The 26,975-nt window shown below is 37.8% G+C and overlaps 1 protein-coding gene across 1 annotated transcript in view; it reads left to right on the top strand.

Annotated features, from left to right (window-relative positions):
• The window catches only part of SPOCK3 (SPARC (osteonectin), cwcv and kazal like domains proteoglycan 3), a 349,520-nt gene that overhangs the window by 14,359 nt on the left and 308,186 nt on the right, over positions 1-26,975 (top strand). The window lies entirely within an intron of this gene.

The following is a 26,975-nucleotide window of genomic DNA, read 5'->3' as shown; positions in this document are numbered from 1 at the left end:
TCCATTTCCACTTCCCATGGGGAAAAGGAACCTTGCAGTTGTGGCTCCCTCTCAGGTCTGGGCCCTTTGTCTACTAGTTTGTGACAGGGAATCTTTTCTGTGAAGGCTGATAGTACAGTGCAGTGGCAGATGCTTTCATTTCACTAACTCACACGAATGGATGTTGTGTCATGTCTGTTTTATTTGTGTTTTGTTTGCACAAATGAGTCCCATTTTGATGAACAGAGTACCCAGCACAAGTAAAATATGTTACTCAGTTTTCAAGATGTAAAAACAAAGAAATAAGTAGGCAAATAAAAGGAAGAAAACAAAAACCACCAATGGCAAACTTCTATTGCTGTAGTTCATGATATTTTAATACTGGCAATGCATTTGTTTCATTTGCCTATCAGTTCTGTTGGCTGATATCTTATATTTGTATTATGGGTTTGCTAAGTTGCATGGAGCCTTCTGTAAGGACCATGTAATGTGTAATGCACTGTTCTCAGTGATTTGTAACAAGAAATCTGTTTTAGTTAGCAACTTTACATCTTTCAGCTTTGATTATTTAGACTTTCATAGCAGCTGTTTGCTGCCAACCAACTACACTGATGTTCTCCACTACCTTTATGTTAAAATAGTAATCTGTTTTTTTAACAGTTATGATGATTTGAATGTGTGTGAGCACATATGAATGCTGTTTCTGTGAGTTCAAGCTTAGTTGGGGGTAGGAAGGGGTTGAAGACATTTTTAGGTTTGTATCATATATTAACCTGACTTAATGAAGCTGCTGTTTCAAGCTCAGCTGCCTGCCTGACAGATGCACTCTAGTCTGAGAATATGGCCAGAATATGCTGTGGCTCAATGATCAGCATTATTCCTTGATTTCAAAATACTGTTTTATGGCATTATTCTGCAAACCATCTGAATTTCGTGGTTAATATTGAAAGTAATGAAACCAACAACAAAATCCAGACAAAAGAAAGGCCCAAAATCCACTACCACAAAAATAACCCAACAACGTGAACAAAAGTGCCTAAACCAAAACCAAGGTCTCTGAACATTGTCTGTAGTTTATAACATGGTTATACTGCATTTTGTCTTAGCCAAGGTAAATATATGTTATCATCCAGTCTGGACTTAATCATCACTAATAAAGAGCTATATTTTACTTTATAGACTCAGAATGCAGTTATACTAGTTCAAGATCCTATCTAACACAGATCAAAAGCCTGGAAAGGAAAGAGTGTCCAGGACAGGTTGAGGCTGTACCAGATGTTCCAGGGAAGGTTAAAGGGAACAGGTGAAGCTATTGCAGAGCATAAGGAGGTGACAGTAGGGATAATTATCTTAGCTGACTACCAGGTGTTTATGCTTTCTGAAGCATGCAAAGGGAGTGGGGAGGAGAATGAAGTGTAGTATAGAGGTGCCTTTATTTTGAGTTATATTTAACTAAGTAAGATGAAGTTTCACCCAGTTTGGTATCTACTTTAGGAGAAAACAGGGGTAGGGATTTATTTTTTATTATGGTTGCTTTCTTGGCTATTTTAGCTGGCATGATGGTGTCTGTGATTTCAAGGACTGATGTAGGTAAGAATTTTAGTTTTATTTCACACTCTGCATTTCATTGTGAGGATTTTCCTCTGTTATACATTCATTTTTTGGTGCAAGCTTTGCTTTGAACATTTTAATGCCCTTCTATGTCTGTAAAGGAGTAACTCAGATTAGGTCTGTGAGAGCTACTCCTGTGAGTCCTGCAAATGTTGTAAATTGCTTCAATTCAGCAAACAAATATGGATTTAGGGAACCTTCCTGTGTTCATTTATAAATTATGTTCATCAGAAAATAGCATGAAGCATGTTAAGGAAAGTTGGTGGGTTTTGTTGTACTGTTCTAAGAAAATGAGCTCTGAATAAGATGAAATGCAAGGCATTATTTTCCTGTATAGAATGCTGGGGTTCATGTAGAAAAGGTAATCTCTAAACAAAGGGGAGAACAATATTAGTCAGAACTGGAGCCTGCCTCAGCACTGTGCCAAGGGTAAGTCACAGTGGCACGGCAGGAGCAGATTGGAGAATCTGACTGTAATCTCTTTTCGTTTACTGTCGCACCGGGTGGCTAGGGTAAAACAGCAATTGCTTATATGACTAAAGAATACTGAGAAAGTACTGAATGAATTTCAGCTGTCTTTCCTTGCAATTTAGCTGCTGGAAATTATTACAAGCTAGTATCATAAGATCAGTCCGTATGAAGAACTGTCATTGGAGAACATCTGTGTTTGAATGCTCAAGTGGAGCTATCACAAAGATTGCTTAATTCTTATAATATGCTTCATGTATTTGTGTGACTAACCATTAGTAGCAGCATAGCAGATGTTATTTATTTTTGAAAAATCAAACAAGTGGCCTAGATGTGGGGCTTTTCAGTGTAGGAGGTGATATAAAAAACAGAGGGTGGTGTGATGCTGGTATATCTGAAAAGCTAGACAAGTCAGCATACCACTTTAATGTCTGGAAGAGTTCCAGGTTTAACGAGTATTTAAGCTCTTTTCTGCTGTGGGAGCAGCATAACGAATACTGACAAGCCTGAGTTGCAGGTTGGCTGACACAGCTATCCTCAGGATTCAGAGGCTTTAATAGTTGCTGTCCCTGAGCTCGTCTTTGTTTTTGAGTAACCTCCTGGCCTCAGACTCAGTAGCCTTCCTGATAATGAAAGCAAGGAAAAACTTTGCTTTCTCACCACTTCTGAAATTGACAAAGAGCAGTGTCATCTTAACAAAACGCCCTTCTGTGTTTGTGTGCTATGAATAAATGTTGTTGTTATTTACTATTCTGTACATACATATCTGGGGAGGAGAGGGGATGTAAGCTCAGGATGCTACCATCTTCTGAATAATTGTAGAATAAACTTACTTTACAAAGCATAAATTCTAGCGGAGCTAAAAGAAGCCAGGTGGGTTATGCAAGCCTCTGGGGCCACACTGCTGGTTGTCACAACAATCCTTATTCTGATGTTAAGTAGGACTGTTTTAAATGTGTACAAAATGGGACTAGTGGAGGTTGCTATCAGATGACCTCTGCCACTCTTTTGCTCTGATGCTTGGAGTTATATAGTACTAAATGCTTGCTCTTCTCAGATGTGTCTGAGATGTCAGACAAAGATGAAGGAGAAAAGCAGCAACTGCAGTAAGATATAGAGGAAAAATGCCAGTGTTTATTTTAATTGGGGAAGGTGTAGCATGGATATCTAGGTATGAGATGCAGAACTGTGTGCTTTTTAAGTTACTCAAAATCTCTTGAACAAGAGATACCATGTTGTGTACAAACCATGGCAGTCACAGTGAAAACAGCACAGACTGAAAGCTTCTTTGGTTCAGACTAAGTTTTAGGGGTTTGCTTTACGTCCTTTCTATGACTTCACTTTATGCTCTTCATTTGACTAACTCTACCACAGCAAGTTAATGGTAAAAGACGACTCCTAGGGGGTGTATCTGATTATGCAACAGCAGTGTTGGCAGGTAAGACATCTAAAGGACTTGCAAGAATAGCACCTCCTTGCATTCAAAATACCCTTCTGGAACACTGGGTCATCTTGAAAAGCAGTGGAGGATAATAAAGTTTTGGAGTTAAAGTGGGACACTCAAACTCAATGCATGGATTTCCTATGTAAATTGGACAGCTGTTGCTTTGGATCACAGTATCACCAAGGTTGGAAGAGACCTCACAGATCATCAAGTCCAACCACAGAGCCCAAGGCTAGACCATGGCACCAAGTGCCACGTCCAACCTTGCCTTGAACAGCTCCAGGGACGGCGACTCCACCACCTCCCCAGGCAGCCCATTCCAGTGTCCAATGACTCTCTCAGTGAAGAACTTTCTCCTCACCTCGAGCCTAAATCTCCCCTGGCGCAGCCTGAGGCTGTGTCCTCTTGTTCTGGTGCTGGCCACCTGAGAGAAGAGAGCAACCTCCCCCTGGCCACAACCACCTCTCAGGTAGTTGTAGACAGCAATAAGGTCACCCTGAGCCTCCTCTTCTCCAGGCTAAACAATCCCAGCTCCCTCAGCCTCTCCTCGTAGGGCTGTGCTTGAGGCCTCTCACCAGCCTCGTCGCCCTTCTCTGGACACGCTCAAGCATCTCAGTGTCCTTCCTAAACTGGGGGGCCCAGAACTGAACACAGTACTCGAGGTGTGGTCTAACCAGTGCAGAGTACAATGATTCTTCAGTGTTGTAGTGTTTTGGAAGTTTGTATGTGGGGTGTGGGTGTGTTTTGTGCTTTTTTTTTTTTTTTTTTTTTTTTTAGCAGGGGGTGCAAAAGACTGCAGCTGAAATCAGGACTCTAAATAATTTTGTGTGTAAGCTACTAATATTTTTTTTTAATCATTGACAATAAATGATGCTGAATTTTAGACTGCAGAGGTGCATTTGGGCTTGTCTAGTTGAATCCCTGGTCAACTTTCTTATTTTTATTACATGGAGGAAACTAGCCTTTCAAATCTGGTTGAAAATATTTCAGATAAAATGTACTTTGCTCTAGATAGCTCTGGTACATAGTGTGACTAATGTATCAACAATACCTACGTTTTATGTTTGCTTTCTACTTCCACTCCTACCAGATGAAAAATTAAGAATTTAGAGGTGTGAGAGATTAATTTATGTGCCTTGTGCTGACTACCTCCTCGCCTGCAGTATTGCAGAGTAGGTTCATTTGTAGTTTGGTCTGCATCAGCTTTCATGTTGCCTTCACTCCTTTTACTGATAGCCTTTCTTGCATGAGTGTAATAACCCTTAGAAGAGAAATACACTTCATATATTCTCAAATATGAAACCTACGGAGTTAAACTCATGCTGAATACCCCCATGTTTCTCCCTTTCAAGCACTTTGAGGCTTGCCTATCAGAAACACTTATCAAATTGAGTTAAAATAACATCCCAAATTTGTTGTACACTCAGTTTAGCATAACTGTGGAAAATCCACTTGGGATAATAGACTTTGCCCAAGGGATTTAGAAGAGTCACCAGACAAAGGCAAAGAAAACAAAGTGCCCCAAGCCCCACCTCTCCTTCCAAACAAACAAAACCACCAAAAAAAAATCCCAAAACTCTGATCTGTGATTGCTAATAAAAAATCAGTATTGTTGGGAAATATTTAATGCTTCAGTCTAATTGTTGATAAATATGGTACTAGGGAAGTTAATATATGGAAAGGTGCTCAGGATATCTAGAAGGGCCTGAAATGCTTTCTGTTCTGCCACACTCTGGTAGTGGTTTTAGGTCTTGCCTGTCTTTATAGGTGACCTGGGCTGAAAAGTGGGATAGGTTGGAGGATGTTTACTGCTGGCACAAAGATGTCTCCACAACAGCTGCTGGTTTTGTGGGGGCACTAGTGTTTAGAAAAAGGACTATATTAGTACAGTCAGGTGAAATTTAACAGTGTAGAACACAAGGTTGTTCCCTTCATTCATAAGGAAACATTTTGCTGTGAGGTGTGGCTTGCCACCTTGTTGCACTGGTAAATCATAGGAAAAGTATGTGCTATGAATGCTATTGCCACTGCAGGACAGGCAATTGTGTTACGTGAGAAACCTGGCAGAAGTTAATGTTAGTACTAAAGCTATAGGTGTTGTAAGCTATATGTCAACATCAGTGTACCCTAACTCAAGGAATGCAGTTCTCTGTGTGGTTTGGTGGATTATTTCAACAGAGATGAGTTCAAACTGAAATACTAAAGAAAAACTGCTAACCTAAACCTCTAATTATCTTGAAAACTTCTGGCTGAACATTCAACATGGTAATTACCTCAAAATTACTAGCTGAGGCTGGACAAAATGTTTTTCTTTGGCATTTTGCTTTATGCCTCTAGCTTGAAACATAAATTGAACCTGCAAAGGCTGCAGGTACTGTCAAAACAAGACAACTGAAGCAAGAAACAAGCTACTCTTCAATTTCTATGGATTTTTCTCAAACTTTCAGCTCACTTTCTGAAAAGTAACTGCATTGTGCTATGTCATTTACTATTGATTCTGCAAGGAGGTGAAATCAACAGTTGAAGTTGGATGTGAGTAAAAAGTCCAGAATTTGGATGTAGATAGCTTTTAAGTACAAACATATTTCAGCCTCTGTTGTAGTGTCAAAGACAGAGTGGAACAGAAAGCCTTGCAATTAGCTGTTCAACGAGAGCTCCTTTGGAAAGAGACCCGTGCATGTATCTACCCTGTGTGCCTTTTCCTCAGTCATCTCTAGGCACAAACATGCTATGTTTGGTAGCACAGTGTTAAGCTATTTCATTCAACTAAGTATGAACCAAAAGAAATGTTCAGTAATTCTAAACAAGTTATAAAAGTGACCCAGTATCACAGATGGCAGTTAATAGCTGGCTGTTAGTGGATCTCAACAGTAGTCTCAAGTGTTTCCAGGTATACTGGGTGTCAGAGGACTTCAGACATTGCTTCTAGTTTTGATTTATGATATGTGCTAGTGACTTTTAACATGTCTTTAGATTGAGTAGAGAATAGATTCAGATACTGAAACATAAGGGCATCTGAGCTGTTTAACTTGTTCTGTCTAGTTTCCCCAAGAGCAGACTATCTGATGTGAAAGCTTTCTCAGCATTAGGGCAATTATTAGTGTAATGATGGTATTAGATGCTTAGATCTTGCCTTAATTTTCCAATAGACCTGTTTGCCCACAAAATCTGTGTCTGATCTTACCAAGCTGAGAGTTGTGCTTGAACATGATTCTAAGGTTTTTTTCTTTTCTGTGTGTATAACTGGAGATGAAAGCAGTGTAGTTTTTTTCTGGAGTTTAACTTACATCATAGGATTTTTTTTAATGTACTGTTTGTCCTTCAGACATCAGCTTTTGGAGTCTGTAAAATTGGATCAGACCTCACTCAGTGCTGCTTCATCAATTTCCATTTGTATATTCTAGGTTGACAATTATTCTGAAGGTTCAGTGTTTAAGGGATGTGGTTTGTGGTTAGCTGCCCCATCATCTTAGACTGTTTCAGATTAACAACTGAATGGTAGATTGCTTTGGATAAAATTCAGGAAATGAAAGCTATTTCTACAGCATAATGCTTGGTGGCTAATCTTTCTTGACATTTAACATCTCCTTAATGCTTATGTTTTTAGCAACTTGATTAACAATCCATAGTTCATTTAGCAGGTAAGGAAAAGGTACACAGATACTAGTTTTGATAGTTCAATAGAAATATTAGCTTCTTAAGTGTTCACCAGAAATGATGTTGTGACATCAGTTGTATCAGTGAATTGAACAGAAGACAACATGATGCCTGCTGCAATATATCTTTGTAAATAACATTTTCTTTCAGTCATGGGGTCATGGTTTGGAGTGAAGAAATTGATTTTTTTTTTTTTTTTAATCAGTCATTTTAGAAGTGAGAGAAAAGACAAGGAGAAAAAAGTCAGCACGAACAGCACTCTATGTGTAGAAACTGAAAGCCTGAATGATGATGAAACATTGGCAGGACTTTTTGGTTTTTTTTTTTTTTTTTGGTTACTTATTTTTATTTTCTCATTGATCTCTGTAGCTTTTATATATTGAAGAAAAAAAACCCCAAACAACTTTATGTTGCTTGCTTAACACTTATGTGATCCCTAAGAAAACCCATCAAGTCTAAAGGATGCTCATTCTTCCTGAAGCATTCAAGAGTGAAAAAAAAAAAAAAGATTATGACTTTCAAGCCTGAGCACCCTGTGTTTGAGACACACAGCTCTAGTGTTTTCTGACCAAGAAAGGGAGAGCAAATGTAGTCTAATGACTTGGGAAAGAAAGAATCATTATGTTTGAGTAAGTTCTATCAAGTTGTCTGAAGAAACAAATTGTGCTTCTGTAATGTACAGTTTAAACATCTCTACACTGGTATATGTGTATCTGAAAGGATATTGTGAGTGAGTTCTATAGCAACATCTGGAGAGAAGAGTCTTTATTATCTAAATGCTTGATTTCTTTCCTTCTTTCCTGGTGTAGCTGTGAACAATGTCATTCTCTTATCTACATATACCATATATAAATTGTAAATCCGGTTAGACATTTCAGTCTTCCTGATATATGCCTTTATCTTTAATACTTCAAAGAACATGCAAAATTCTTAGTTTTAATGCAATCTCTTTCATTTAGTATGTGGTAAATGTTAGTTCCATGGTGTAAGCTTAGATTCCCAAAAGATTTCAAAGTTACTGAAAGGAGATTATCTCTTCCTGTAAGGAAAAGAATAAAATTTCTTTAATTTTTGTCCATAACTTAAAGATCACTGTTAGAAAACAACACATTCAAGGCAAAATATTTATTTAATTTCACATAATGTGTGTGTGTGGCTGAAAATAAGTGCATCCACACCAGAAGACAATGTCAAAGTCCTTTCAGCCCATTTAATTTATTGAGTTGGTGTCTTACTAGATTTCATAATCTTCTATCTGGAGCTGGCCTCCCAGAAGAAAACTCTTTTTATGGCAGCTTATATTTTTCAAACACCCTCTCTTGTTGGGTTTGTTTTTTGAGTGTCCCAGGCTCCCTGCATTTGCTATTTCCTGCTTTAGGAAGAAGGAGAAAAATAAAAAATCAAGACAGCGAAATATCAGAGTGACAGGTTTTCTAAACTCCTTTCTTCATGAGATAAAGCACAACTGGTACTCTGTCACTGTCAGAGGCCAATATTTGATGCAAAGCAGAAGCACCAACAAATTTTATTCCCCCCCCCCATATTCTCCCCACTTGCAGCATGATCTGGAGAGGGAGAGAGCATTTCCACCTACAGCTGTTGTTGTTTATCACTGTGCCTTCGACTAAGCAGTGGGAAATCACCTGTGACAACAAAAAGATTCTCTTACATCTGTTTTCCCCACTCTAATCTACTTCTGCTTATGAGTCAGGGCAGAATTGCTTGAGCTTTCTTCCCACATTTTTCCATTCTGACCAATCTGCTGATCCACACTTTCTATCCCAAATGAACTGCTGATCATCCTGTTGGCATTATTCATCTTTTTATCCTTCAGTTAATTCCTACATCATCTGAAAAAAACATGCCCATGCTAAATATTGTGTATCACTTGCTAGAGAGGACTTTTTCCAAGCAGAGTTCATATTTTTCTTTGTGCTCTTGTCTATCTGGAGAGTAATTTCCTATTTTACCTGTAAGGTGTTGGTGTAATAAAACCATGCTGTTTACTTGCCTTGTGCTGCTGCCACAATGATAGAAAAGCTCTGTAGAATGTATAGAAAAATACCTCCAGGATATAATTGCATTTCAACTACCCCAAAATAAGAGGGCTAAAATAGTACAGCTTCTGTGGAAGTAGGTTTGATAAAGAAAACTTAAATTATAACCTTTTCCAAACTAAAGGAGGAAAGGAAGGAGGGGAAAAGTAAAGATAAAAATAAATCACAACCACACAATTCAGGCAGTTCTCAGATAATGACTACACTTACGGATACAGAACTCTGAACTACTGAAGGAAGACTTGCTTAGAATGCTCAGACTTGCCCTGATGCAGATGTTCAGCTGTGTTAATCCAATAGAGTGGAAACTGAAAAAGAAGCAACCATTAATCAGCATTTCAAAGGGCAAAGACAGGAAAATAACAAGGCTGTAATATATATGTAATGTTAGCATTGTCAGAAATCATTTAGGTAGAAGTTGAACAAGTTGGTGGAAATCTATACCATGGGATTGCAGAAATACTGAGGAAAAAAATAGATTGGAACTGATAAACCCCACTCAAGCAAAGCGAGGAAATCAACAGAAATTAAATCTGATGTTAATAGTCTTGAATTAAAATGGAGAAAGGCAATAGAGGGTAAAAGACTATAAGTTAGTAAATTAAAAAGTCAGAATTAAGATAACAGCACAATTCTAATCAGCAGTAAGAGTAGGATGGGAATAAAATGCAGCTACAAAAACTGCACTGATGAAGGTCCTGATGGTGTGATGCTGACGGTATGACACTGAGCAGAGGGCATACATAAAAACTGCAGGAGAATGGAAGATAAGCCAGAACAATTCAAGTTACCTGGTAAGAATATACAGATGCTCATAAAGCAGAGGCTTCTTGCACATTCAACAGACCTATACTAAATTAATAAATGAGCTACCACCCTTGCCCTCCTCTCTGTTAAACAAGGAGAGCTATCTCACAGTGGCTGAACCAAAATGTTACAGAGATGAGACTGTATTATCTCTCTATTGCTGGAGAAAACTTCACTAAAACAAACGCTATCCCCCTGCCCCTTTTCTTTTTCTCCTTCCATTTGTTAAATCCTGTAAGATAACAACAATAGCTTGGTAAATAAATGACACAGTGGATATTGGAGGAGCTATTCCTAGATTTTCAGACTGGCTGCTAGTAACTGGAGAAGCAGTGAAGAAGGCAGCACTTATTGTATCTTTTCCACTAAAGCAAAGGGTAGATATCGGCATCTGTGATACTGGCATCAGCTGAGGGCAAGAAGGATTGTGCTGCCTTGTTCCTGCTTGTCTTTTCTCTTTCACAGAATTTTAGAACAGTTTGAGTTGGAAGGGACCTCAAAGATCATCTATATCCAATCCTCCTGCCTTGGGTAGGACACCTCCCGCTAGATCAGGTCCTCCTACCAGGCAAGGCCCTATCTAACCTGGGTTTGTTGAGCCAATCTTTGATAGTTTTGACACTGACAGCAATGGTATGAGAGTCTGTGTTCAGGCAAACAATGTCTAGACCCTGTACCCCAGTGCTTTACACCGTTGTTGTTCTGCTTGAACAGAGAGCTTCTCATACCCTTCCAAAGGAGGTAAAAATATGTTTGGCCTAAGTGTAGATGATGTTTTGTTGAGCGCAGTTCCTTCAGGAAGAGAGAGATCTACTTCTGGCAGATAGATTAACGAAGATTTTTGGTGACTGAGCAGATACGCACCTTTCATTTCCCCTTCTCCCAATAAACACATCCATGCATCAGATGGTACTTATCACTTTCAAAAGATGCTATTGAAGTGGGAATAACTCAAGAAGAAGCAGAAGGCAGTGAGAATGGTGGTATTTTTCAGTTGTTATCGCCTGTATTTTAAGTGGTAGCTAATTAGAAGCTAAAGAGCTGGTGAGGCAACAAAAGAACACCAAATAAACCTGACGAGTAACCTGAAGAGTAAACAATGGAAAGCGGCAAAATATGTGGAAACTGAACAGGAAGACTGGTCATCTGATACCCTAACAGACTCAAATGAATATCTTTCTGCTTGTGGTGTGTGCCTCCCTAAATTATTTCCTACTCAGTGTGGTAAGATCAGAAATGTGGGGAAACTTAGACATTCTAGGCAGAAAATGACCTTTATCAAAGATGTTATTTTTCATCACACGAAGTGCAGTTCCTTACCAGTAGGAAAAGAACCAGCTCCAATTTCTCTGGTTAGGATGCTAAGTGTGGAAAGGATTTTAAGTTCCAGCTGAATTTTACTGTCTCGTCTGCGTAAGCTCTGTACCATACTCCCTTTTTTGTTATATAAGTGGACAATATTGTCATGTAAATTGTTTCCTTGCAAAAAATGAGAAGCATTACTTCTGCAGTTCTCAAGTGTAGGCTCCATTCAGTTGCTGTGCTGAATGGGGGAAAAAAAAAAAAGTGTTTTATTTTTGGATCAAATTAATAAACTGCTACCTATGCCATCTATTGTAGCTCACCAGAAAAAAGCTTATATCACAAAAAAATATTTGACAGTCATAGTTATTTATATTTTCACAGCACTAATGGGTTAATGTATAAGTGGGCTTCCTAATTGTTGTTGTTATTCCTATCAGCACAAAGACAACTATTTTGCTTTGTTCAAATGCTGTTGTTTCAGATAATGTTTTATGATTAAAGGATTGGAAGATCTTGTTGCCAGGCTGCAATCCTACACAACTAGCATTTTAGCACCTATTGCCTGTGCAAATTACATAGCATAGAACTTGGAAAGTGCTGTGAGAGAAGACTGAGCTATCTGGACCTCTGCAGATGTAATTTCTGCACAAAGTGGGACTATATAGCCCCTCAGGCAGGATGTTACAGTTCAGATAACTTTTACTTGATCTGTTTTTGAAGTGGGTTATCTGAGCTCTTCATAGTGTCTTAAATTTATGCTAGTTTCTTTACTATCATTTCCTTTCTGTATTATCCTTTTACAGGTGTGAGGAAGGGAATTTCCTCCAGGGAATAGAGGAAGCTGGTGGAGGGAACTCCCACTAAGCATCTGAAGTGCATGCTTTTGCCTAATAAGCAGCTATTTCTCTCTGCTGTATGGTGAAACCTAATGTTAATGGAAAAGAGTGGGAGCGAAATCGGAAATTTACAGCTTCTATGAAAGAGAGGCAATCTTAGACATTAGTAGGTAGCTTCTTCAGTGGAGTAGACAGACTATACTGATTGCACACACGGTCAAAAAGCCATTATTTAGAAGTGTGCTGTTAGCCTTGGCAGTATAAAAATAGAGAAGAAACTTCTGGATATATCAGACTACAATTTTTAAACTGCATGTAAACCCCCCTGATGTTCTAGTAGAAACTAAAACAATTGCATCTGTATTTCATTTCTGTCACCCTTAAATCTGATGTGGATGAAATCTAGACCTAATCTAGGCAATTACCTAGTTTTGAGCAATGCATAGCACACCTAAGGGGAGAGATGAGTTGGCTATTTTTTTTATTTCACTTGTTACTTACTATGCAGATGTGTGTCAGTATGCGCAGTGTCTTGTGCTTGTAATGGGAAATCGTGATATGGACAATGCATTAAAGTGAGCAAAATATCAGTTTGTGTTTTGAGCATAGGAAGAGCATAATTAATTGCTCATGGTTGTTAGAAACCCATAGAAAACTTTGTTAGTGGAGAAGAGAGAAGTGAAGATTGTGCCCTGTATAGGATGGGGCATGTCATTTTAGTTATTCTGTACAGCAGCTAGTAGTAACCCTGATTGTGCCTTGGAGGCACATCTCTTAAATGGTTTCATTGCATTATGCTGGTAATTTAGCTTTTTCAACAGATGATAGCTCATAGCAGTAAGGCAATAAAAAAAGTCTATCTAATTCTCAATCTTGTACTTGAATTATTTTAAAACTTGAGTTATGGGCTCCTGGGGCAAAAGCAATGTGACAAGTGATGTCTACTTGGAGAAACTGATGAGGTTTTCCTCCACATAATTTGTTCTCCCATGTTTGAGTGTCAGTGTAGGGTGAGTGCCCATAAGTTGCAATGAGCAAAGTGCACAAATGTTTCAGTTGCTAGCTTTATTCAACTGCATTTAGGTCTTCTATCAAAAAACAATCTAGACACATACTCTAATAGCAGTAGTTCTAAAAGCTAAGATTTGGTGTGATTTTTTTAATTACTAAGGTTTACTTTGTCTATTGACTATCCTTTTGACTATTTAGCATTGTGTCTGGTGAAGTACAACTTTTTGACAAATAGGATGCTTGAAGTAAGGCTTTGTACTTTGCAGCATTCCTAGAAGAAAGTTGTGGGGTTTTTTTAAATATGAAGAAATTGAGCAATGGACCTTGTGTTCTCAGTTTGCTACAGAACCACAAGAGGACAAAAAGCTGCATGCAATGGATGTAAATAAATTAAAACAAAATTAAAATGCTGCAAAGGAAAACCTAGTTAGAGTCTCTAAGAAATATATCCTAATCACATTTTGAAGAGGAGACAATGACATTTAGAAATTCATCTAAACAAGTTAAAAAAGACTTTCATGAGACCTGATGACACTGATCTTCAGCCTTCTCAGTGTTAGCATCATAATTGACTTTGTCTTCCAGACACATTGCATTCCTAGTGCTATATCATACTGTGCTGAAAATCTGTTTTATTTCTATGTGCAGTACTCAGACTAAAATTCACACATATAACTTTAAGTTGTCATAAATCATGAGAAGTTCTTCCATCTGTTGAAAGTGATCTTGAAGCAGTTGTGTAGCTGAGCTCCAAACAGACAATGCTAATCTCTAAGGAGTACAATGATAGATTTACAGGAGAAAATATTAATATTGCAGTTCAACCTAGAGGTGACTGCATTTCAATTAGATAGATTTGTTTATTATCATCATAATCTTAATTGTCAAGTGTTGAATGTATTTTCTAGACTTCAGAAAGAATGGCTCTCTATAGACACGGTTTGTTGCCTTTTATAGCCACATACTGAATGGCACATGCTCTATTACATATAGTCAAAGAAAATTAATTATCATATTTGCTAGGAATGAAAAAAAAAGAAAACTTTTTCATTAATTGTTTTGACTTCATGGGTTTGTTGTAATAGGCCAAGTCTTGAACAGCAGTATGGCATTCTTGCAACAGTGCTCATCTTCTCCAGTGCAAGATGCCTCAGAATAAATTTGTGAACTTGCATCGTTTTAACATGACTATTACAGCTCAATCAGCCTCATGGTTTTGCTGTTGTGAAAATCTGATGATCATCCAAGCTGCACTATTGATTGAGTTTTTTCCTCCTGGCACTAGTGCACATCAGAGGTAACTGCATCTTTATTACACAGAATACAACCAAGGCTGTGCACAGTTCTCAAGTCTTTAGAGGTTATTTGAAAATGATACATGAAAAATCTTTAACCTTGGAAGTGCTAAACAGTTGAATGTAACAGAGTCCCTTAACACTTGCCTCTAAACCAGTCCAGTATTTTTCACCTCTCTCTGTTTGCACACACACATGAGTATGTCAAGAGAAAATTGATTAAATTTTTTCTGTTGTTATGAACTGGCATTTGTGCTACTCTTTAAATGATTTGTTTTAGAAGGTGTAGTGCTTAGTAGTGTACTTTCACCCTGGAAGTGAAGTTTGAGCACCTGTAAGAAATGAGATGCTGTGTTGGTTGCTTTGGCAAAGTGTTTGTTGGACTAAATTGATTTCAAAATGGTACTTTAAGGCAGAAACTACACAAGAAAGACATTTGAGATTTCAAGGTGAGGGATCTTATGCAGTTTTTCAAAACATCCTTTCATGGAACTGATTTTGGAGCTTTTGCCTGTAATTGAGGCAGAAGTTTAAACCTATGCTATGTATGTATCATTAATGAATTTGTCTCATCCATTTCTGATTCACTTTTGGATTATTCTAAATGTTTTGTAAAAGATGTCTGGAAGGAGAATGCAGGAGGCACAGTGCTGCAGGCTGGCCCTTCTGAACAGAGACATGTGTCTTTGTAGAAAATGACAATAGGATGAGAACACCTGGGTGGTCACAGAGCCTGCTTTCATAGCTTGCAGTAACATGGAGAAGTGAGAGTTGATGCAAATGTGTTTTGACAAACCTGATTGAAACAATCAGAGTTGTATCTTTCTGTCTTCTGGGGAATATTAAGGAAGATTGCCATTCTTGGGAGAGTGAGTTCATAGTCCTCAATCCCCTAGGCTGTTCCAGGACTTGTTATTCTCCTTCTAATCAGCTGAAGACATTTTGATGCACTTCTGTCCCAGCTTGGGCCAAAAGCTTGCCTGGTGCTGGTGGACAGAAATGACTCTTACCCCTTTTCAGGAGTAGGAATGAGGATACTGCACACTGATTGGAAGTGTAGAGAGAAATTCTATTTACAAGAGCATGTATAAACAAGGCAATCAGGTAGAGTAAGTATAAAATCCACTAGGCCCCAACTGGCCTTCTAGAATCCTCCACCCCTTCCCTGTTCAGTCGGCCTGGAGGTAGACCAGAACTGCCCTCCCCCAAGCTGGGCCTACAAGGCCTCAGTGGCTCAGTTCCCTGCCTGCTGTCTCCGCCACGACCCATGAGGTGATAACACATGCTTTTTCCAGAGAGGAGTGGAGGGAAGAGCAGGGGGAGAGATCAAGTCAGGCTGTGAGAGCAGAAAATGGAACAGAATGACAATATTGGGATATCCTGGGATGAGCAGGTCCATCCCCTGGGATGGGTCTCGGTCCCTATGGCTTTGTTTGAGGACCTAGGATCCCTCAGGCTACCACAACTCGTTAAGCTTGCACAAGAGGCTTATGCTGCCTGCAACATCACCTTTACAGGTATAAATATTGTTGTAGAAATTGGGTTATTTCCAGATTTAATCTGTTTTATAAGATAATGTTTTGCATTATTTAGTCTATGTGACAGGAGAGGAAAGAATAGAGGCCTGATGACTTCTATTTGTAAGATTCTACAGTGAATTTACCACTGTTAACCCCTGTGGTTTCAGAGTAGGACTGGGCCCATGTTTGGTTTTGAGCACATCTCTAAGTACAGAGATCAGAGTTGTTAGAGGTCAGCCATTTGCTGACCTGTAACACAAACTGCTTGTTTATTGAGTTTGTACTTAGAGCATTCTTGCTTTTGTGGAATGTAAACACAGGCTTACAGAGTGACTTGGAAGCTCGTTGTAGCTGCTGTTCCCAAGTTCAGCTTTGGCCCTTGGTTTTGTTGCAGCATGAAACCTTGTAGCCAGTACTGGGTGATGCTATGAAATGGTGCAAACATTACACCAGGTCTGAGTGATGTGGTGCCCTGACATTGCAAAATGTCAAAGGGATGTGAAGCGTGACTATATGTTATTATTAGAGAGCCTTGTATAGGAGTTCAGAATCGAAATCTAAACCCATGCATCAAAGTTAAAGTGTATCTGACACGAGGTGACTGTTGAGAATGGTGGCATCTTCTGTTGAATATATAAAGTGAGTTTTTCTGCATATTTTTGTTTGATGGCTATTTTAGTATTTTTCCTTATATTAATTAAAAAAACAGGCCCTACCATTACTTTCTAGATATGAAACAAAAATTGATAATAATTCTTACTCCTGAATATTTCATTCACTAACTTGAATCACCACAACTGCTCTAATCAAATGCTGTTTTACCTGGAATCAACATTTAGCCCCATGTGAGGCAAAAAAACCCCAAACCTGAAACAAAATACACAACTCAGAATTTCACAGCTACTTATTGATTATTTTTTAAAAAATAACTTAAGGAACTGTGTCTAGAGTAGTATATTCTGAAGATAATTTGAATTAGTATTTAGAAGAGATACCACATACTTTGTTGTTCTGGGTCTATTTTGAGTGAAAGGAAATAGTAATTTTTGTTTTGAGAACTCTAAGAGTTGGTTCTGGCCTAAGGGGAAAAAAAATAACCCTTCTGTCATTGAAAGCAGTATGTGAGTAGGTCTCCAAAATGAAATACTATGAGTGCTAAATAATCTTCTCTAAAAGAAAACATACTGGAGGCCAAATGTTTATATAAAACAATGTATTTGTATAAAGTAAACCCTTCTGTTTCCTGTAAGTGAAGACAGCTGTAAGTGTGGCTTTACTTCCAGGTTCTAACCTCTGAAAATAATCATTACATGCAGAGCTTCATGAACAAGCCTAATGAAAGGTGAAACTCAGAATCATTAAATGGAAATTTGAAAAGAAACAGATAACAGATTAGTGGAGGTCCTTTATACATTTAATGCCTTCACAGTTAATTTTATAATACATGATTATGTTTTTCAATTTTCCAGAAATTGAATTGACTTTGAAATAATCTTTGAATATTTTGTCCATGCAAACATTAATATTGACTTCTGCTCTGCTATCTGAAATTCTGTAAGAAGGGTTCTTATCAACAATGCAGCTCAAGATCATGAGAAGAATGGAAATAGTAGTTGAAAACTAAGTACCAAGTCTTGCCTATCCAGTGGTCTTAAAACCTTGACACTTAACTGATGTTCTCTGGCCATATTTTATCCTAGAAATGAAATATTTTGCAGGCAGCTGATCAGAACTTTAAGTGCACAGTATGCTTGTATTCTAGTCTGCTTACAGCTGAACAAAAAAAACCCTAAGCTGTATAGTAATATAATGCCAATGTCATTCTGGGATGTATTAGAAGGGGTGTGGTTAATAGGTTGAGGGAGGTTCTCCTTCCCCTCTACTCTGCCCTAGTGAGGCCTCATGGAGTGGAGTATCATGTCCAGTTCTGAGCATTCCAGTTCAAGAAAGACAGGGAGCGGCTTGAGAGAGTCCAGCACAGAGACACAAAAATAAGTAAGAAAGCTGAATATTTTCTTTGAGGAGAGTCTGAGGGAGCTGGGGCTTTTTAGCTTGGAGAGAATGAGACTAAGGGGTGACCTCATCAATGTTTATAACTATGTAAGGGGTGATAGCCAGGAGGATGGAGCCAGCCTTTTCTTGGTTATGTCCATTGACAGGATAAAGGGCAATGAGTGGAAGTTGAGGCATGGGAAGTTCCATGTGAACCTGAGGAAGAATTTTTTTCACTGTGAGGGTGACAGAGCACTGGAACAGCCTGCCTGGGGAGGTTGTGGAGTCTCCCTCTCTGGAGATATTTGAGGAACTGTCTGGATGTGTTCCAGTGTGATCTGCTCTAGGTGACCATGCTCTGGCAGGGGGGCTGGACCAGATGATCTTTCAAGGTCCCTTCCAGTGTCTGACATTCTATAATGCTATGAATTAAAAGAAAAAAAAAAAAAGACCTGGAGTTGCAATCATGATTGTTCAACCATAATTCCTTCTGGCTAACCAAGGTGGCACAGGCAAGTCTGGCATCTGAGATGATATTCTGAATGTAATTTTCAAATATCTATGGGACAATTGAAATGTTGTATTCAAAGGATTATTATGAAGACTTGATGCTGATTCAATGGGTGCTGATGCCAATGATGTACATGACGTTGCTATGCTATTTTGTAAGATCTCTTCTGTATAGTGAGTTCTGCATTATTAAAATGGGGCTTAGAAAAATATAATGGTAACGAAACAGCTGACATGATTTTTTAAAAGACTATACATTTTAAAAGAAAGCCAACATATAAAGTGGCAATTTAATCATTGTTATGTATCGCTAAAGGAACTCTCCATTATGTGTTTGAACAAATGAGCTCTGAATGAGAATATTCCTAAGTAAAGGAAATGAAGGTATTAAGACCTCTGCCACAATACAACTTCTATAAAATAATGCACTGTTCATCAAACTGATGTTAAGATGCAGCTGCAATTTTCAGCACCCCAGGCATGTTATTTTGAAGTAGCTCACATTTTTGTCATCTGAGAACTGTATTTCTAGGATGGTGTGGTACTGGAGCCTTAGCCATTGCCAGGGAGGTGTTAAGTGGGGATGTTCTGCTGAACAGAGTAAACTAACCCCCTGAATGTCTTGCATAGAAAAGTGAAAAAAAGATGCAGATACAAAAAAGTTAACAATCAATAAAATGAAGAAATATGTATTCCAAAAATACTAATGCCTGATCTTCCAAATACCCTGCGGTGTGTACTAAATGTAGCTTTGAGGAAGAGATTACAAAGTTACAATACTTAAGAGTAAGGGGCCATAACCTAGAAAATGGCACGTTTTCTGCCCGACACCACTGCAACAGGTAAGCAGCAACAAAATGAGTTTAAAACACAAACTCCTTTGTATGGAAAAAATGCACCTATTTATAAAGTCCATGTCTTTATTACTGCGTATTTAGGAAAGAGAAGTCAAACCTCTATGCTTACGTAATACTCTACAGGGAATTTCCTCAGTACCTTTCTGTTCAGGCCCGGGTTTTCAAGGAAGAGAACCATCAGTTTTCTTCCTTACCTGTTTCATTGAGAAAGTATCTGTTGCATTGTGTGGTGTCCACACTGCTCCATGCCCTAGGAGAACGCTGAGAAAAGGAACCGTATTCCCTTTTCACTGGTACAGTATTTGTTTCCTACCTTTTAAAAGGGGTTTTCAATATAATGAATCCCAAAAAATGATGTCAGTATGACTTGCGGGAAGGTTGCTGAAGCTTTGGACTTTCCCTCCCTGCCTAAGAGGCACTGTGCTTAGTGGGTAGATTGATATATTTTTATTTGTCATATAAAGTGAATCAAGAGAGAAGGTAATTAATCTTTGAATTTTTGTGAGGATACTCATATTACTGATATTCTTTTTCACAGGGAGATTTATTAGCAGTTTCTTGTTGCTGGGACAAGATAAGCACTTTGTAGAAACACTTTTGTGAGGGTGGTTGCTTTTTGTTTCTATGATTTCTTGTAAGAGAGAATGAAATGCATACCCACTTGAAATATGCATTTTTCCAATTACACAGGGCTATTATCTCGAACATGAAGTTAGCAAAGCTCTTTTCCTGTGTGATTTATTATAAGATGAAACCTTCAATTACAGTTGCTACTTCGCAGTAGGATCAGTTTCTCACAGATAAATATTTTGTCTGTCTCAGAAGACAAGGTTGAAAGTTGTTTGTCCCCTACTCTTTTGTTTCGTTTGGCTTTTTACTTTCTGATGGTTGTCACATAAGTCATAGCAGGAGATTTGGATGTAAATGGCAGAATAGGAAAAGCTGCATTTCGATGGATTCTGTAGTGTTCTACAAACCCACCATCTCTTTCTGATTTATAAGGATGGTTTGGTATAAATTGATTTGAAGAAATTTTGAAGGTCTCTGAATTTAGTTTTTGTTTTGATGAATGTATATGTGTTTCTCGCTGTAATCCAACTCCCATTGAAGTCTACGTCAATGCTGCCATCAGTTCTTACAGTGTAGAAGTGGATTTGTAATGAGGCATTTCACATTGCACTTACCTAAATTGTTAGGGTCTGAAAGCTGTAGTAAGACTGGAGGTGCTTTGGAGTGACTGAAGGGCCTGTATGTGTAATCCAAGAAATCAAATTGTGTGAGAGAAGCTGTTTGTTCTCAATCTCTTTCATCAATGGAAACCGCATAGATTCTGGCATACAAAAATGTCTAGTCAAATGCAGTATTTAGACTGACTCTTCAGAAGAAAAACAGTCAGATGAATAGTTTTACAGTTAAGAAACTATTATTCAGTAGTCTTAAGTTCTTCATGTTCTCTTGTGAAACTTCTGATGAGACTCTTGTTTGCAAACTCTAACTTGGTTTTCTTATCTGTATAATAATGGACCTATTTCTGTCTTTCTTGGAGCAGATCTGAAAATGCATGCTCAAATATTTATGGAATGTTTAAAAAAAAGTGATGATAAATGAAGCATGAAAGTGCTATTATGCTAATTGAGATATTTAATATAAAAATGTATTTAATCAGTGATCTTAATATGTTGCTCAGAATTGTATAGAATTGCATAACAACTGATCTCAAATGGAAGATCATTTTTTGCTTTTTACAGTTTGCCAGCTTCTAAAATTCAATTTCACCAAATGCATCCAAAGAGATAGTTCAAGTGAGCAAATAAAAGAATGTTCTTAAAAATAACAATAAACATTATATATAATTCAAAGACCCTGACAAAATATGGAACAAATTATAATAGTTATGTCAGGCACATTTGCTATTACAGTAAATAAGATAAGAAAGAATTGTGACCTTTTTTTTGCCATTTAAAAGACTTAATTATACATGTTGTTACACACATGCTACTACAAACTGTTTGCAAGGTGTGAAGAGCTGTAGTGCACATGATGCACGACTGATCTTGGAATTGCCAGAAATTGTAAGCAAAATTAGTTTTGTGTTCACATGTAAACTTACATAATGTTTTTCCTCGAATTTTGGGATTCTGAAAACCAGTTCGGAACCATCACAACAATAAGAATCAAAGCTTGGCTGCATCATAGTGTGTCTCTTCAACTTCAGTAAGTAGATCTCTGGAAGATAAAAAGTTTTATAGGCTGGCACTTTTACAGAATTCATTTTCTCAAAAAATACTAATAATGAATAAGATGTGAGTGAATGAATCATCCAGAATACAATTCAGCATCGTCAGGCTTTGCCAATTTTGCTTTGTGTTATTGAGTGTAAATGTGTTGGGTGTCATTGCCTGTGTTGAGTTAAGCATCTGTTGTGTTTGTAAAACAATGGTTTAAATCATCCCTATTCTTTGTTCTGAGAGATCAGCCTAAATTTCTTTGATAGTTTGCTTCCCTTTACTGGGAAGTGGGGTGGCACAGTTATTCTAGTGCCGATTCTATCTGCAGATTCCTCTCCTCTCACTGTCCTACCACTGTTAATTTAAAACGTTGATTGACAAAATCAAATTCTTTAAGGTTGCCTTGTGTGGAAAATATCTCCTAGGAAGCCTCTGTCATAGAAAAAATTAAAATCTGAGAAGTGCCTGTATGATTTAGAGGCACTGGTTTTGTTGTTAGTTTGTTTTTTGTTTAGCATTGATGATTTGTTGGCAAAGCCAATAAGCGTGTGGAATGAGAATTTTAAAATGCAAATTATTCATTTGCCTGTAGTAATGGGTACTGAACAAGAGCTGATTATTCACCTTACCATCAGTCTTAGGAGCTATGCTCCTCTACGCAAGCAAACTGCAAAGGAGGAAGATATCTTCCTTAAATGCCAAATCTTCCCACTTACCTCCATCCCTATTAAAAGGTTAGTTGTAGTTTCTATGAAGAAACCCATGCTTGAGTCATGGGATTTTGGCCTTCAGAAATATGTGATGTTAATAATCTGGTGCAGGACTACAAATGGTAAAAAGGACAAATTATCTATAGTTCTGCAGAGTAATAATATACTGTCTACCAGTAAGATATTTTGTGCTAATGCTGTTTTTAAAACCCACCTTATTTGTATGGACAGATGGATTCTTTATAGCAGCTTATAATTTAAGATGCACTTTCCCTAGCTGACTTGCAATTTTCAGACTGATTTCAAGCCACCCCACTGCTAAGAATGATCTGACTTTTAAATTTCCATAGAATCAATAAGGCTGAAAAAGACCTTTAAGATAAAGCCCAGCACAGCCCAACTGCCATGATTACTAAACTATGCCCTGAGGTGCCACATCTACATGCTCTTGAACACCTCCAGGGATGATGACTCCACTTCCCTGTGCAGACTGTTCAAACACCTCACCACTCAGTAAACAAGTTATTCCTAATGTCCAATCTAAACCTCCCTTGGTACAACCTAAATCCATTTCCCCTCATCTTATTGCTAGTTACTTGGGAGAAAAGACCAACACTAGTCTCACCACAACCTCCTTTGAGGCAGTTGTAGAGAACAATAAGATCTCCTCTTAGCCTTCTCCAGACTAAGCAATGCCAGCTCCCTCAGCTGCTCTTTGGATGACTTGTCATCCAAACCTCTCACCAGCCTAATTGCTTTTCTTTGGACACACTCCAGGACTTTAATGTCTTATTTTGTCTAAGGACTAATAGTCACATTTAGAGTATACTTCTGATTTTAATAATTATTACTGATAGTATTATGAATTTGTATTTCTGCATTTTTAAATGAAAGCATTTAGGATGATGTCTTACTCCATGTTACAGAGAGTGAAACAATGTGGTTAAAGACTTCACCTTTGAAAGCTCCTTCTTCTGGAATCTTTGTCCATGCTTGTGAAGCATGTCTTATATGGGCAGTAGCCTTGGGCTTTCTCCTTCAGTTTTTAGGCTTGATAAAAGTCCATAGGTGTGTTAGCACTGGTGTGTTACATTACATTTCTACAGATAGGGAAAATCTTACCACTAATTTTTGTAGGTTCTTCATTTGTCTGGAGAGAAAACATATAATTCACCCCCTAATATCTTTTTCTCTTTGCCTAAATCTGCTTACAATTGATATGCCATACCAACTCCTGATTGAGGGGGAAAAAACTCTGTATCTGCCAGCTTAAATTTAAGCATGTATTGTAAGTTAAAAGATATTGAAGCGGGTATTTAGATCTAACTCTGAGCTTGCCTGATTCAGCATGTTCTTAAATAGTAATATTCTCACTTTGCTGGTCAGAGGTTGTATCACTTATATCCTCTGTCACTTTCAGTTATTAAGTTTGCTGATACCAAGTTTTTTTGTAATCATACAGTCTGTACAGACAACTCTGCCTTTTTCTTTCAATGGTCTGGATTTTATGCTATAATGTATTTGTTGCTCTGTCGTAGCAGCAATCTCAAACACTGTGCATCTTGAATTACAGTATCTTTTCAGTTACATTGGAAAAATCTCACTCTGTTATTGACTATCTCTAGTTCTTTCTAAGATGCAAAAGCGTGAAATAAGCACTTATTCTTCAGAGTGTTGCAAAACACTCTCAATTACAAACTACCTGTGTCTAGATTAATGTATGGTGACAATTCTGTGGTGATGTTGCAGAGAAAAATCCTGTTGAGGATCCTGTTGCCTTCTGTGGTATTCTTGGTTGTGAGTTCTGCTGTCTGTTACAAGGATATAGAGAGACCTGGGGAAGGTTTATGTTTGCTTTGCTTCCCATTTTAATAATTTAAGGCATACTAACGTCACACATGCATCAGGAAAGTGGTGTTCTCTGTTTTGTTTCAGATGTGCAAGGAAGTATGTAAAATGGAGGGACCAAGATAAGATGCTCACAGGATCTGGATAGATCCTGTTGTATGGGGAATGAGTAGTGGTTAGCTGCTGCATACTGCAAATTACCAATATTGAATTTACTGTGTAATTAAGACACTTATGTTTCAAGACTGTTTAGTAGATCAGAACTTGTTTTTTCCTCTTCACAAGGATAGAAAGGATGATGTGCAGCTGTGCTCAGGTTATATGAAGTCCTTTCAAAGCAATATAGTGCTAAGAGTGGCAAAAGTCCCTTTAATGCATATCATGCATGCTGTTCCAAGGCCTGTATTCCTGGGTGAATTCACATCTGCGATATGGCAGGCCAGATGTCACCCATCAAATATTTTATGTAGTATTACAGGGAAGTTTTTGTTTCCAGACTCCCACATGTAGATTACAGTACTGTTGTAAATTCAATTACAGACAATGCAGTGGGCTTATTCCTCACAAGGATTTACTCTGACATCTGTTTATCTCTGCAACTTCTGGAGGAAAACAAGCACCACCCAAATCCTCTGCATGACACCTCTGAAGATTACAGAATAAAAAGGCAGAAATTTCTAAAGCAGAGTTTGATGCAGGATGTTGTTTGAGGTCTTTTTCTAACTGCTTATATACCAAAGCTGGAATGCAAATCCATTTAACTGGTGTGGCTGAAGTAGTCTCAGCATTAGTCACAGACAGCTTGGACTGCTAGTAGGATCTGTTTGGAGCATACATTTTTCATATGCATAATATTGTTTCCTTCATACATCAGAAAATAGAATAGTAATTTTGGTTATTATTTTGCAAATAAGCATGCTGGAAAAATGAATACTAACTAATTAGAAATATGCCATTTTTAAGAGTCTGATTTGTTTTGCTTGAAGGTCTTCCTAGCTCTATAATTTCTTTCAGACACTAATCAATTACACGATTTTTCTTTTCATAAATTAGGGCCAACTGCTAAGTCAATTTGCTGATTATTGTCCTTTTATGGTTATTTTTAAGGCTTTTAGATTAATTCTGAAACAGAAATTTGTGAGTACAGTAGATGCTCTCTGGAAAGCAGTCATTAGTCATTGTAATACATGACTTCAGTCATACCTGCTCTTTAGAAATACACTTTTATATTAATCAATAATTAACATCAGCTTGCACTATGCCCTGCATTTAAGAAGTTTTCCTTGTTACTTGTTGTTTGTAAAAGGCAAATATGAACTGTGCATATCTGCATTTTGGGGCCCAGTAGTCAATCTACTGGCAGATTGTTTGACTATGTGCAATCTTGAGACAATCTCGTCTGATATATACTCTTAGCTTCTTTAATTTTTCATAGAGATGCTGATATCCCCATGCCTTATTAAGTTGCATTTTCCTTTTGCAATGTATTTTAAAACTCATGGATTAATAGGTTAAAAACAAAAAATTATCTTCTTCTGTCTTAGATGGTGGACTTTAGATAAATCTGGAATATAGGTGCATATGACACTAAACTGGAAAGCATTGGTGATATGCTCTGTGAAGGGGCCTGAACAGGGTGGATTGATGGGCTGAGGTCAACTGTAGAAGATTCAACAAGATAGAGTGCAGAGTTCTGTATTTGAGTGACAGTAATCCCACACAACTACAGACTTGGGGAGGAGTGGCTGGAAAGCTGCCCTGTGGAGAAAGGTCTTGGGATGCTGGCTGACATGCTAGTAGAACATGAGCCAGCAGTGTGCTCAGGTGGCCTAGGTGGCCAACAGCATCTTAGCCTGTGTGAGAAATAATCTGATTCTTAGGTTCACTAATATAGAATCAGTACTCATCAGACTGAATTGTAAACACTGTTTTGATTTTTTTTTTTTACAGCATTGTAAAAAAATACTCATGTGGTTTATGACTATCCAGCCACAATGAATCTGAATCATAAAATGGGACTGCACATTGTTGCATATGGTGATAATTCTTAGTACATTTCACAGATTATCTTTTCGTTGTAATAAATGAAAATACATATAGCCAGGGAATAGCCCCAGAAAACAGCAAGTTTATTTAGTTTTAGCATTTTACCTCCTTGTAAGGCCATTTTGAAGACAGTAATTGGAAACTCCTTGATCCTCAGCTTTTTTAAAAATTAAGCTAGCTATTTTGCTGTCTAAAGGGAGGCAACAGCACCTGGACTTCAAAGTCTTGTGTTAAAAATTCTCATAAAAATTTCTTAAGTTTAGTGGCTTTTAAATATAAATCAAGAAGCCTTAGAGTGAAAATGCTACAGAAGATGCAGTAGGAACACAGAGACATTTAAAAAAAAACTTAATTAGATGTGATTTCAGAATTGGCAGATAAATTCCCCTCAAGACCTCTAAAATCTGCATAAAATGCTGGTGTATATAATAAAATCTCACACTGAATCAACAAATTTTAGATTCAGTGCAGCACAGAAGAGAGCTCTGAAAGGTTCAGACTGCTGCCAAAATAACTTCTGAACACTTTTTCTCATGTGTTCGTGTCTCAGTTTTTCTTTGGTGCAGGTCAGAAATTTCTGTTTTCCTCTATCTGAAAATGTGTCTGCCTATCCTGAATACTGTGGCAAAAGCTTTCCACCTGAAAGCTTTGCAACCTTCATGTAGGTCAGATTGAGTTGAACTGTACCTCCAAACAAAGCAATGTATAGTAGGTAACCCATGAAGGATATTGTTTAAGGAAATAAAGTCAGCCAGACTGAATATTAAAGCTGAATCATAAGAGGCTGTCTCTTG

The sequence above is a fragment of the Pogoniulus pusillus genome, chromosome 9, assembly GCF_015220805.1.
Source record: "Pogoniulus pusillus isolate bPogPus1 chromosome 9, bPogPus1.pri, whole genome shotgun sequence".
Classification (NCBI taxonomy): domain Eukaryota; kingdom Metazoa; phylum Chordata; class Aves; order Piciformes; family Lybiidae; genus Pogoniulus; species Pogoniulus pusillus.
The sequence above is the reverse complement of the archived record's forward strand: the minus strand, read 5'-3'. Positions and strand labels throughout refer to the sequence as shown.